Source organism: Bombus flavifrons, chromosome 4 (genome assembly GCF_040668555.2).
Source record: "Bombus flavifrons isolate JBK064 chromosome 4, iyBomFlav1_principal, whole genome shotgun sequence".
NCBI classification, from domain to species: domain Eukaryota; kingdom Metazoa; phylum Arthropoda; class Insecta; order Hymenoptera; family Apidae; genus Bombus; species Bombus flavifrons.
Genome location: NC_138445.1, coordinates 18,902,466 through 18,916,425, shown reverse-complemented (window position 1 = coordinate 18,916,425; position 13,960 = coordinate 18,902,466).

Below are 13,960 nucleotides of genomic sequence, written 5' to 3'. Positions count from 1 at the left end.
AGTTTAATTCTTCGATCTGCATTGTACACTGGTTGAAACACAACTGACGTCGCACGAGGGTAAATGTGTTCCTTGCATACCTGTTGGTATACACGTGGCAAAATGCCAACGGTCGATCAAACAGAAACGGTTTGCAGATATCACAAATGTACCTTTTAAATGTCCTAAATAAATGGTATAAATGTTACAAATAAATAGCGTAAATGTTATAAATTAATGATTCAAAGGCCCTGAATTAACAACTCAAACGTTGTAATTCAATGTATTAAATGGTGTAAATTATTATTTTAAATGCTTCAAATCAATAGGTCAAACGTTATAAATTAATAGTTTAAATGGTTATAAATTAATGGTAAATTGTAAGAAAAGAATAGGTAGACACTGTAAATTAATACTTTGAATGATACAAATTAATAGCCGCAATGTTATAAGTTAATAAGTTAATTCGTAAAAGTTTAATTCTACGATCTGCATTGTACATTGGTTGAAACACAACTGACGTCGCACGAGGGTAAATGTGTTCCTTGCATACCTGTTGGTATACACGTGGCAAAGTGCCAACGGTCGATCAAACAGAAACGGTTTGCTGATATCACAAATGTACCTTCTAAATGTCGTAAATAAATGGTATAAATGTTACAAATAAATAGCGTAAATGTTATAAATTAATGATTCAAAGGCCCTGAATTAACAACTCAAACGTTGTAATTCAATGTATTAAATGGTATAAATTATTATTTTAAATGCTTCAAATCAATAGCTCAAACGTTATAAATTTATAGTTTAAATGGTTATAAAATAATGGTAAATTGTAAGAAAAGAATAGGTAGACACTGTAAATTAATACTTTGAATGATACAAATTAATAGCCGCAATGTTATAAATTAATAAGTTAATTCGTAAAAGTTTAATTCTTCGATCTGCATTGTACACTGGTTGAAACACAACTGACGTCGCACGAGGGTAAATGTGTTCCTTGCATACCTGTTGGTATGCACGTGGCAAAATGCCAACGGTCGATCAAACAGAAACGGTTTGCAGATATCACAAATGTACCTTTTAAATGTCGTTAATAAATGGTATAAATGTTACAAATAAGTAGCGTAAATGTTATAAATTAATGATTCAAAGGCCCTGAATTAACAACTCAAACGTTGTAATTCAATGTATTAAATGGTGTAAATTATTATTTTAAATGCTTCAAATCAATAGGTCAAACGTTATAAATTAATAGTTTAAATGGTTATAAATTAATGGTAAATTGTAAGAAAAGAATAGGTAGACACTGTAAATTAATACTTTGAATGATAGAAATTAATAGCCGCAATGTTATAAATTAATAAGTTAATTCGTAAAAGTTTAATTCTTCGATCTGCATTGTACACTGGTTGAAACACAACTGACGTCGCACGAGGGTAAATGTGTTCCTTGCATACCTGTTGGTATACACGTGGCAAAATGCCAACGGTCGATCAAACAGAAACGGTTTGCAGATATCACAAATGTACCTTTTAAATGTCGTAAATAAATGGTATAAATGTTACAAATAAATAGCGTAAATGTTATAAATTAATGATTCAAAGGCCCTGAATTAACAACTCAAACGTTGTCATTCAATGTATTAAATGGTGTAAATTATTATTTTAAATGCTTCAAATCAATAGGTCAAACGTTATAAATTAATAGTTTAAATGGTTATAAATTAATGGTAAATTGTAAGAAAAGAATAGGTAGACACTGTAAATTAATACTTTGAATGATAGAAATTAATAGCCGCAATGTTATAAATTAATAAGTTAATTCGTAAAAGTTTAATTCTTCGATCTGCATTGTACACTGGTTGAAACACAACTGACGTCGCACGAGGGTAAATGTGTTCCTTGCATACCTGTTGGTATACGCGTGGCAAAATGCCAACGGTCGATCAAACAGAAACGGTTTGCAGATATCACAAATGTACCTTTTAAATGTCCTAAATAAATGGTATAAATGTTACAAATAAATAGCGTAAATGTTATAAATTAATGATTCAAAGGCCCCGAATTAACAACTCAAACGTTGTAATTCAATGTATTAAATGGTGTAAATTATTATTTTAAATGCTTCAAATCAATAGGTCAAACGTTATAAATTAATAGTTTAAATGGTTATAAATTAATGGTAAATTGTAAGAAAAGAATAGGTAGACACTGTAAATTAATACTTTGAATGATACAAATTAATAGCCGCAATGATATAAATTAATAAGTTAATTCGTAAAAGTTTAATTCTTCGATCTGCATTGTACACTGGTTGAGACACAACTGACGTCGCACGAGGGTAAATGTGTTCCTTGCATACCTGTTGGTATACACGTGGCAAAATGCCAAAGGTCGATCAAACACAAACGGTTTGCAGATATCACAAATGTACCTTTTAAATGTCGTAAATAAATGGTATAAATGTTACAAATAAATAGCGTAAATGTTATAAATTAATGATTCAAAGGCCCTGAATTAACAACTCAAACGTTGTAATTCAATGTATTAAATGGTGTAAATTATTATTTTAAATGCTTCAAATCAATAGGTCAAACGTTATAAATTAATAGTTTAAATGGTTATAAATTAATGGTAAATTGTAAGAAAAGAATAGGTAGACACTGTAAATTAATACTTTGAATGATACAAATTAATAGCCGCAATGTTATAAATTAATAAGTTAATTCGTAAAAGTTTAATTCTTCGATCTGCATTGTACACTGGTTGAAACACAACCGACGTCGCACGAGGGTAAATGTGTTCCTTGCATACCTGTTGGTATACACGTGGCAAAATGCCAACGGTCGATCAAACAGAAACGGTTTGCAGATATCACAAATGTACCTTTTAAATGTCCTAAATAAATGGTATAAATGTTACAAATAAATAGCGTAAATGTTATAAATTAATGATTCAAAGGCCCCGAATTAACAACTCAAACGTTGTAATTCAATGTATTAAATGGTGTAAATTATTATTTTAAATGCTTCAAATCAATAGGTCAAACGTTATAAATTAATAGTTTAAATGGTTATAAATTAATGGTAAATTGTAAGAAAAGAATAGGTAGACACTGTAAATTAATACTTTGAATGATACAAATTAATAGCCGCAATGTTATAAATTAATAAGTTAATTCGTAAAAGTTTAATTCTTCGATCTGCATTGTACACTGGTTGAAACACAACTGACGTCGCACGAGGGTAAATGTGTTCCTTGCATACCTGTTGGTATACACGTGGCAAAATGCCAACGGTCGATCAAACAGAAACGGTTTGCAGATATCACAAATGTACCTTTTAAATGTCCTAAATAAATGGTATAAATGTTACAAATAAATAGCGTAAATGTTATAAATTAATGATTCAAAGGCCCTGAATTAACAACTCAAACGTTGTAATTCAATGTATTAAATGGTGTAAATTATTATTTTAAATGCTTCAAATCAATAGGTCAAACGTTATAAATTAATAGTTTAAATGGTTATAAATTAATGGTAAATTGTAAGAAAAGAATAGGTAGACACTGTAAATTAATACTTTGAATGATACAAATTAATAGCCGCAATGTTATAAATTAATAAGTTAATTCGTAAAAGTTTAATTCTTCGATCTGCATTGTACACTGGTTGAAACACAACTGACGTCGCACGAGGGTAAATGTGTACCTTGCATACCTGTTGGTATACACGTGGCAAAATGCCAACGGTCGATCAAACAGAAACGGTTTGCAGATATCACAAATGTACCTTTTAAATGTCCTAAATAAATGGTATAAATGTTACAAATAAATAGCGTAAATGTTATAAATTAATGATTCAAAGGCCCTGAATTAACAACTCAAACGTTGTAATTCAATGTATTAAATGGTGTAAATTATTATCTTAAATGCTTCAAATCAATAGGTCAAACGTTATAAATTAATAGTTTAAATGGTTATAAATTAATGGTAAATTGTAAGAAAAGAATAGGTAGACACTGTAAATTAATACTTTGAATGATACAAATTAATAGCCGCAATGATATAAATTAATAAGTTAATTCGTAAAAGTTTAATTCTTCGATCTGCATTGTACACTGGTTGAAACACAACTGACGTCGCACGAGGGTAAATGTGTACCTTGCATACCTGTTGGTATACACGTGGCAAAATGCCAACGGTCGATCAAACAGAAACGGTTTGCAGATATCACAAATGTACCTTTTAAATGTCGTAAATAAATGGTATAAATGTTACAAATAAATAGCGTAAATGTTATAAATTAATGATTCAAAGGCCCTGAATTAACAACTCAAACGTTGTAATTCAATGTATTAAATGGTGTAAATTATTATTTTAAATGCTTCAAATCAATAGGTCAAACGTTATAAATTAATAGTTTAAATGGTTATAAATTAATGGTAAATTGTAAGAAAAGAATAGGTAGACACTGTAAATTAATACTTTGAATGATACAAATTAATAGCCGCAATGTTATAAATTAATAAGTTAATTCGTAAAAGTTTAATTCTTCGATCTGCATTGTACATTGGTTGAAACACAACTGACGTCGCACGAGGGTAAATGTGTTCCTTGCATACCTGTTGGTATACACGTGGCAAACTGCCAACGGTCGAACAAACAGAAACGGTTTGCAGATATCACAAGTGTACCTTTTACATGTCGTAAATAAATGGTATAAATGTTACAAATAAATAGCGTAAATGTTATAAATTAATGATTCAAAGGCCCTGAATTAACAACTCAAGCGTTGTAATTCAATGTATTAAATGGTGTAAATTATTATTTTAAATGCTTCAAATCAATAGGTCAAACGTTATAAATTTATAGTTTAAATGGTTATAAATTAATGGTAAATTGTACGAAAAGAATAGGTAGACACTGTAAATTAATACTTTGAATGATACAAATTAATAGCCGCAATGTTATAAATTAATATGTTAATTTGTAAAAGTTTAATTCTTCGATCTGCATTGTACACTGGTTGAAACACAACTGACGTCGCACGAGGGTAAATGTGTTCCTTGCATACCTGTTGGTATACACGTGGCAAACTGCCAACGGTCGAACAAACAGAAACGGTTTGCAGATATCACAAGTGTACCTTTTACATGTCGTAAATAAATGGTATAAATGTTACAAATAAATAGCGTAAATGTTATAAATTAATGATTCAAAGGCCCTGAATTAACAACTCAAACGTTGTAATTCAATGCATTAAATGGTGTAAATTATTATTTTAAATGCTTCAAATCAATAGGTCAAACGTTATAAATTTATAGTTTAAATGGTTATAAATTAATGGTAAATTGTAAGAAAAGAATAGGTAGACACTGTAAATTAATACTTTGAATGATACAAATTAATAGCCGCAATGTTATAAATTAATAAGTTAATTCGTAAAAGTTTAATTCTTCGATCTGCATTGTATACTGGTTGAAACACAACTGACGTCGCACGAGGGTAAATGTGTTCCTTGCATACCTGTTGGTATACACGTGGCAAAATGCCAACGGTCGATCAAACAGAAACGGTTTGCAGATATCAAAAATGTACCTTTTAAATGTCGTAAATAAATGGTATAAATGTTACAAATAAGTAGCGTAAATGTTATAAATTAATGATTCAAAGGCCCTGAATTAACAACTCAAACGTTGTAATTCAATGTATTAAATGGTGTAAATTATTATTTTAAATGCTTCAAATCAATAGGTCAAACGTTATAAATTAATAGTTTAAATGGTTATAAATTAATGGTAAATTGTAAGAAAAGAATAGGTAGACACTGTAAATTAATACTTTGAATGATACAAATTAATAGCCGCAATGTTATAAATTAATAAGTTAATTCGTAAAAGTTTAATTCTTCGATCTGCATTGTACACTGGTTGAAACACAACTGACGTCGCACGAGGGTAAATGTGTACCTTGCATACCTGTTGGTATACACGTGGCAAAATGCCAACGGTCGATCAAACAGAAACGGTTTGCAGATATCACAAATGTACCTTTTAAATGTCGTAAATAAATGGTATAAATGTTACAAATAAATAGCGTAAATGTTATAAATTAATGATTCAAAGGCCCTGAATTAACAACTCAAACGTTGTCATTCAATGTATTAAATGGTGTAAATTATTATTTTAAATGCTTCAAATCAATAGGTCAAACGTTATAAATTAATAGTTTAAATGGTTATAAATTAATGGTAAATTGTAAGAAAAGAATAGGTAGACACTGTAAATTAATACTTTGAATGATACAAATTAATAGCCGCAATGTTATAAATTAATAAGTTAATTCGTAAAAGTTTAATTCTTCGATCTGCATTGTACACTGGTTGAAACACAACTGACGTCGCACGAGGGTAAATGTGTTCCTTGCATACCTGTTGGTATACACGTGGCAAAATGCCAACGGTCGATCAAACAGAAACGGTTTGCAGATATCACAAATGTACCTTTTAAATGTCCTAAATAAATGGTATAAATGTTACAAATAAATAGCGTAAATGTTATAAATTAATGATTCAAAGGCCCTGAATTAACAACTCAAACGTTGTAATTCAATGTATTAAATGGTGTAAATTATTATTTTAAATGCTTCAAATCAATAGGTCAAACGTTATAAATTAATAGTTTAAATGGTTATAAATTAATGGTAAATTGTAAGAAAAGAATAGGTAGACACTGTAAATTAATACTTTGAATGATACAAATTAATAGCCGCAATGTTATAAGTTAATAAGTTAATTCGTAAAAGTTTAATTCTACGATCTGCATTGTACATTGGTTGAAACACAACTGACGTCGCACGAGGGTAAATGTGTTCCTTGCATACCTGTTGGTATACACGTGGCAAAGTGCCAACGGTCGATCAAACAGAAACGGTTTGCTGATATCACAAATGTACCTTCTAAATGTCGTAAATAAATGGTATAAATGTTACAAATAAATAGCGTAAATGTTATAAATTAATGATTCAAAGGCCCTGAATTAACAACTCAAACGTTGTAATTCAATGTATTAAATGGTATAAATTATTATTTTAAATGCTTCAAATCAATAGCTCAAACGTTATAAATTTATAGTTTAAATGGTTATAAAATAATGGTAAATTGTAAGAAAAGAATAGGTAGACACTGTAAATTAATACTTTGAATGATACAAATTAATAGCCGCAATGTTATAAATTAATAAGTTAATTCGTAAAAGTTTAATTCTTCGATCTGCATTGTACACTGGTTGAAACACAACTGACGTCGCACGAGGGTAAATGTGTTCCTTGCATACCTGTTGGTATGCACGTGGCAAAATGCCAACGGTCGATCAAACAGAAACGGTTTGCAGATATCACAAATGTACCTTTTAAATGTCGTTAATAAATGGTATAAATGTTACAAATAAGTAGCGTAAATGTTATAAATTAATGATTCAAAGGCCCTGAATTAACAACTCAAACGTTGTAATTCAATGTATTAAATGGTGTAAATTATTATTTTAAATGCTTCAAATCAATAGGTCAAACGTTATAAATTAATAGTTTAAATGGTTATAAATTAATGGTAAATTGTAAGAAAAGAATAGGTAGACACTGTAAATTAATACTTTGAATGATAGAAATTAATAGCCGCAATGTTATAAATTAATAAGTTAATTCGTAAAAGTTTAATTCTTCGATCTGCATTGTACACTGGTTGAAACACAACTGACGTCGCACGAGGGTAAATGTGTTCCTTGCATACCTGTTGGTATACACGTGGCAAAATGCCAACGGTCGATCAAACAGAAACGGTTTGCAGATATCACAAATGTACCTTTTAAATGTCGTAAATAAATGGTATAAATGTTACAAATAAATAGCGTAAATGTTATAAATTAATGATTCAAAGGCCCTGAATTAACAACTCAAACGTTGTCATTCAATGTATTAAATGGTGTAAATTATTATTTTAAATGCTTCAAATCAATAGGTCAAACGTTATAAATTAATAGTTTAAATGGTTATAAATTAATGGTAAATTGTAAGAAAAGAATAGGTAGACACTGTAAATTAATACTTTGAATGATAGAAATTAATAGCCGCAATGTTATAAATTAATAAGTTAATTCGTAAAAGTTTAATTCTTCGATCTGCATTGTACACTGGTTGAAACACAACTGACGTCGCACGAGGGTAAATGTGTTCCTTGCATACCTGTTGGTATACGCGTGGCAAAATGCCAACGGTCGATCAAACAGAAACGGTTTGCAGATATCACAAATGTACCTTTTAAATGTCCTAAATAAATGGTATAAATGTTACAAATAAATAGCGTAAATGTTATAAATTAATGATTCAAAGGCCCCGAATTAACAACTCAAACGTTGTAATTCAATGTATTAAATGGTGTAAATTATTATTTTAAATGCTTCAAATCAATAGGTCAAACGTTATAAATTAATAGTTTAAATGGTTATAAATTAATGGTAAATTGTAAGAAAAGAATAGGTAGACACTGTAAATTAATACTTTGAATGATACAAATTAATAGCCGCAATGATATAAATTAATAAGTTAATTCGTAAAAGTTTAATTCTTCGATCTGCATTGTACACTGGTTGAGACACAACTGACGTCGCACGAGGGTAAATGTGTTCCTTGCATACCTGTTGGTATACACGTGGCAAAATGCCAAAGGTCGATCAAACACAAACGGTTTGCAGATATCACAAATGTACCTTTTAAATGTCGTAAATAAATGGTATAAATGTTACAAATAAATAGCGTAAATGTTATAAATTAATGATTCAAAGGCCCTGAATTAACAACTCAAACGTTGTAATTCAATGTATTAAATGGTGTAAATTATTATTTTAAATGCTTCAAATCAATAGGTCAAACGTTATAAATTAATAGTTTAAATGGTTATAAATTAATGGTAAATTGTAAGAAAAGAATAGGTAGACACTGTAAATTAATACTTTGAATGATACAAATTAATAGCCGCAATGTTATAAATTAATAAGTTAATTCGTAAAAGTTTAATTCTTCGATCTGCATTGTACACTGGTTGAAACACAACCGACGTCGCACGAGGGTAAATGTGTTCCTTGCATACCTGTTGGTATACACGTGGCAAAATGCCAACGGTCGATCAAACAGAAACGGTTTGCAGATATCACAAATGTACCTTTTAAATGTCCTAAATAAATGGTATAAATGTTACAAATAAATAGCGTAAATGTTATAAATTAATGATTCAAAGGCCCCGAATTAACAACTCAAACGTTGTAATTCAATGTATTAAATGGTGTAAATTATTATTTTAAATGCTTCAAATCAATAGGTCAAACGTTATAAATTAATAGTTTAAATGGTTATAAATTAATGGTAAATTGTAAGAAAAGAATAGGTAGACACTGTAAATTAATACTTTGAATGATACAAATTAATAGCCGCAATGTTATAAATTAATAAGTTAATTCGTAAAAGTTTAATTCTTCGATCTGCATTGTACACTGGTTGAAACACAACTGACGTCGCACGAGGGTAAATGTGTTCCTTGCATACCTGTTGGTATACACGTGGCAAAATGCCAACGGTCGATCAAACAGAAACGGTTTGCAGATATCACAAATGTACCTTTTAAATGTCCTAAATAAATGGTATAAATGTTACAAATAAATAGCGTAAATGTTATAAATTAATGATTCAAAGGCCCTGAATTAACAACTCAAACGTTGTAATTCAATGTATTAAATGGTGTAAATTATTATTTTAAATGCTTCAAATCAATAGGTCAAACGTTATAAATTAATAGTTTAAATGGTTATAAATTAATGGTAAATTGTAAGAAAAGAATAGGTAGACACTGTAAATTAATACTTTGAATGATACAAATTAATAGCCGCAATGTTATAAATTAATAAGTTAATTCGTAAAAGTTTAATTCTTCGATCTGCATTGTACACTGGTTGAAACACAACTGACGTCGCACGAGGGTAAATGTGTACCTTGCATACCTGTTGGTATACACGTGGCAAAATGCCAACGGTCGATCAAACAGAAACGGTTTGCAGATATCACAAATGTACCTTTTAAATGTCCTAAATAAATGGTATAAATGTTACAAATAAATAGCGTAAATGTTATAAATTAATGATTCAAAGGCCCTGAATTAACAACTCAAACGTTGTAATTCAATGTATTAAATGGTGTAAATTATTATCTTAAATGCTTCAAATCAATAGGTCAAACGTTATAAATTAATAGTTTAAATGGTTATAAATTAATGGTAAATTGTAAGAAAAGAATAGGTAGACACTGTAAATTAATACTTTGAATGATACAAATTAATAGCCGCAATGATATAAATTAATAAGTTAATTCGTAAAAGTTTAATTCTTCGATCTGCATTGTACACTGGTTGAAACACAACTGACGTCGCACGAGGGTAAATGTGTACCTTGCATACCTGTTGGTATACACGTGGCAAAATGCCAACGGTCGATCAAACAGAAACGGTTTGCAGATATCACAAATGTACCTTTTAAATGTCGTAAATAAATGGTATAAATGTTACAAATAAATAGCGTAAATGTTATAAATTAATGATTCAAAGGCCCTGAATTAACAACTCAAACGTTGTAATTCAATGTATTAAATGGTGTAAATTATTATTTTAAATGCTTCAAATCAATAGGTCAAACGTTATAAATTAATAGTTTAAATGGTTATAAATTAATGGTAAATTGTAAGAAAAGAATAGGTAGACACTGTAAATTAATACTTTGAATGATACAAATTAATAGCCGCAATGTTATAAATTAATAAGTTAATTCGTAAAAGTTTAATTCTTCGATCTGCATTGTACATTGGTTGAAACACAACTGACGTCGCACGAGGGTAAATGTGTTCCTTGCATACCTGTTGGTATACACGTGGCAAACTGCCAACGGTCGAACAAACAGAAACGGTTTGCAGATATCACAAGTGTACCTTTTACATGTCGTAAATAAATGGTATAAATGTTACAAATAAATAGCGTAAATGTTATAAATTAATGATTCAAAGGCCCTGAATTAACAACTCAAGCGTTGTAATTCAATGTATTAAATGGTGTAAATTATTATTTTAAATGCTTCAAATCAATAGGTCAAACGTTATAAATTTATAGTTTAAATGGTTATAAATTAATGGTAAATTGTACGAAAAGAATAGGTAGACACTGTAAATTAATACTTTGAATGATACAAATTAATAGCCGCAATGTTATAAATTAATATGTTAATTTGTAAAAGTTTAATTCTTCGATCTGCATTGTACACTGGTTGAAACACAACTGACGTCGCACGAGGGTAAATGTGTTCCTTGCATACCTGTTGGTATACACGTGGCAAACTGCCAACGGTCGAACAAACAGAAACGGTTTGCAGATATCACAAGTGTACCTTTTACATGTCGTAAATAAATGGTATAAATGTTACAAATAAATAGCGTAAATGTTATAAATTAATGATTCAAAGGCCCTGAATTAACAACTCAAACGTTGTAATTCAATGCATTAAATGGTGTAAATTATTATTTTAAATGCTTCAAATCAATAGGTCAAACGTTATAAATTTATAGTTTAAATGGTTATAAATTAATGGTAAATTGTAAGAAAAGAATAGGTAGACACTGTAAATTAATACTTTGAATGATACAAATTAATAGCCGCAATGTTATAAATTAATAAGTTAATTCGTAAAAGTTTAATTCTTCGATCTGCATTGTATACTGGTTGAAACACAACTGACGTCGCACGAGGGTAAATGTGTTCCTTGCATACCTGTTGGTATACACGTGGCAAAATGCCAACGGTCGATCAAACAGAAACGGTTTGCAGATATCAAAAATGTACCTTTTAAATGTCGTAAATAAATGGTATAAATGTTACAAATAAGTAGCGTAAATGTTATAAATTAATGATTCAAAGGCCCTGAATTAACAACTCAAACGTTGTAATTCAATGTATTAAATGGTGTAAATTATTATTTTAAATGCTTCAAATCAATAGGTCAAACGTTATAAATTAATAGTTTAAATGGTTATAAATTAATGGTAAATTGTAAGAAAAGAATAGGTAGACACTGTAAATTAATACTTTGAATGATACAAATTAATAGCCGCAATGTTATAAATTAATAAGTTAATTCGTAAAAGTTTAATTCTTCGATCTGCATTGTATACTGGTTGAAACACAACTGACGTCGCACGAGGGTAAATGTGTTCCTTGCATACCTGTTGGTATACACGTGGCAAAATGCCAACGGTCGATCAAACAGAAACGGTTTGCAGATATCAAAAATGTACCTTTTAAATGTCGTAAATAAATGGTATAAATGTTACAAATAAGTAGCGTAAATGTTATAAATTAATGATTCAAAGGCCCTGAATTAACAACTCAAACGTTGTAATTCAATGTATTAAATGGTGTAAATTAATATTTTAAATGCTTCAAATCAATAGGTCAAACGTTATAAATTAATAGTTTAAATGGTTATAAATTAATGGTAAATTGTAAGAAAAGAATAGGTAGACACTGTAAATTAATACTTTGAATGATACAAATTAATAGCCGCAATGTTATAAATTAATAAGTTAATTCGTAAAAGTTTAATTCTTCGATCTGCATTGTACACTGGTTGAAACACAACTGACGTCGCACGAGGGTAAATGTGTTCCTTGCATACCTGTTGGTATACACGTGGCAAAATGCCAACGGTCGAGCAAACAGAAACGGTTTGCAGATATCACAAATGTAAATTTTAAATGTCGTAAATAAATGGTATAAATGTTACAAATAAATAGCGTAAATGTTATAAATTAATGATTCAAAGGCCCTGAATTAACAACTCAAACGTTGTAATTCAATGTATTAAATGGTGTAAATTATTATTTTAAATGCTTCAAATCAATAGGTCAAACGTTATAAATTAAATGTTCGAATGTTGTAAATAAACAGCTTAAAGGAAAATTAATGGCTTAAATGTTGTAAAAATGTCTAAAAAAATGGATTTGGAAATTTGTTTAATTAATTCACATGTTCTATAAAAAAAAGACAAAAGAACGAAAAGCCATTTAACCACCTGCGATTTACAAAAACTTTAGTAGACCAGTTAAGAGGAGATATTGGACAACCACGAGATCGAGCTTCGACATCGACTGCTAATTGTGATGAAATTCGGTTAAATGGAAAGCTCCATGTAATTTTAACAAGAACAAAAAAGTATTGTTATGTGTGTTCTTACCGAAACAAAGCAGGAGAAAGACGCGAAACAACTTATTATTACGATACTTGTCCCGACTAGCCAAGGATGCATCATGGCAGACGTTTTATAAATTATCGTAATAAAAAGATACAAAAAAATATTAAAAAATTATACTTTCAAAGATGTAAATATATATGAATTATTAAAATATAATGTCTTTTTAAATTAATTTTTATATAAAATCATATTATAATACCTACAATACACTCGTCACATACGCGCAAAATTGTCTCGAGCTGCTGCTACGACCAACCGAAAAGGCGGTCGAGTACAAATGGTAGTTTAAAAGTTATAAATTATTGTTCCAAATGTATTAAATTTACCTTTTGCGGACGAGTGTCGGCAAATAGCTGCCCAAGTCTTTTTACCGTTGCGGACGCGTGTCGACATATAGCTGCCTGAATCTGTTCACAGTTCCGGACAGTTATTTAGAAATGGCTGGCGTACTTCTATTTTTCTGAGCGATAATCTTATGCGTATTTGGGCATGGGTATAATAAACTAAACAGTATTATGTTATGAAGATTTTAGGTCTTCAAAAAACTTTTTTTTTTTTTTTTTTTTTTTTCGTGGAGGAAACCTTCATAGGCGCCCCGCGCCCTCCGGGGAGAGAGCGCTGGGTAGTGCCGGATTCGTACCGGCTAAA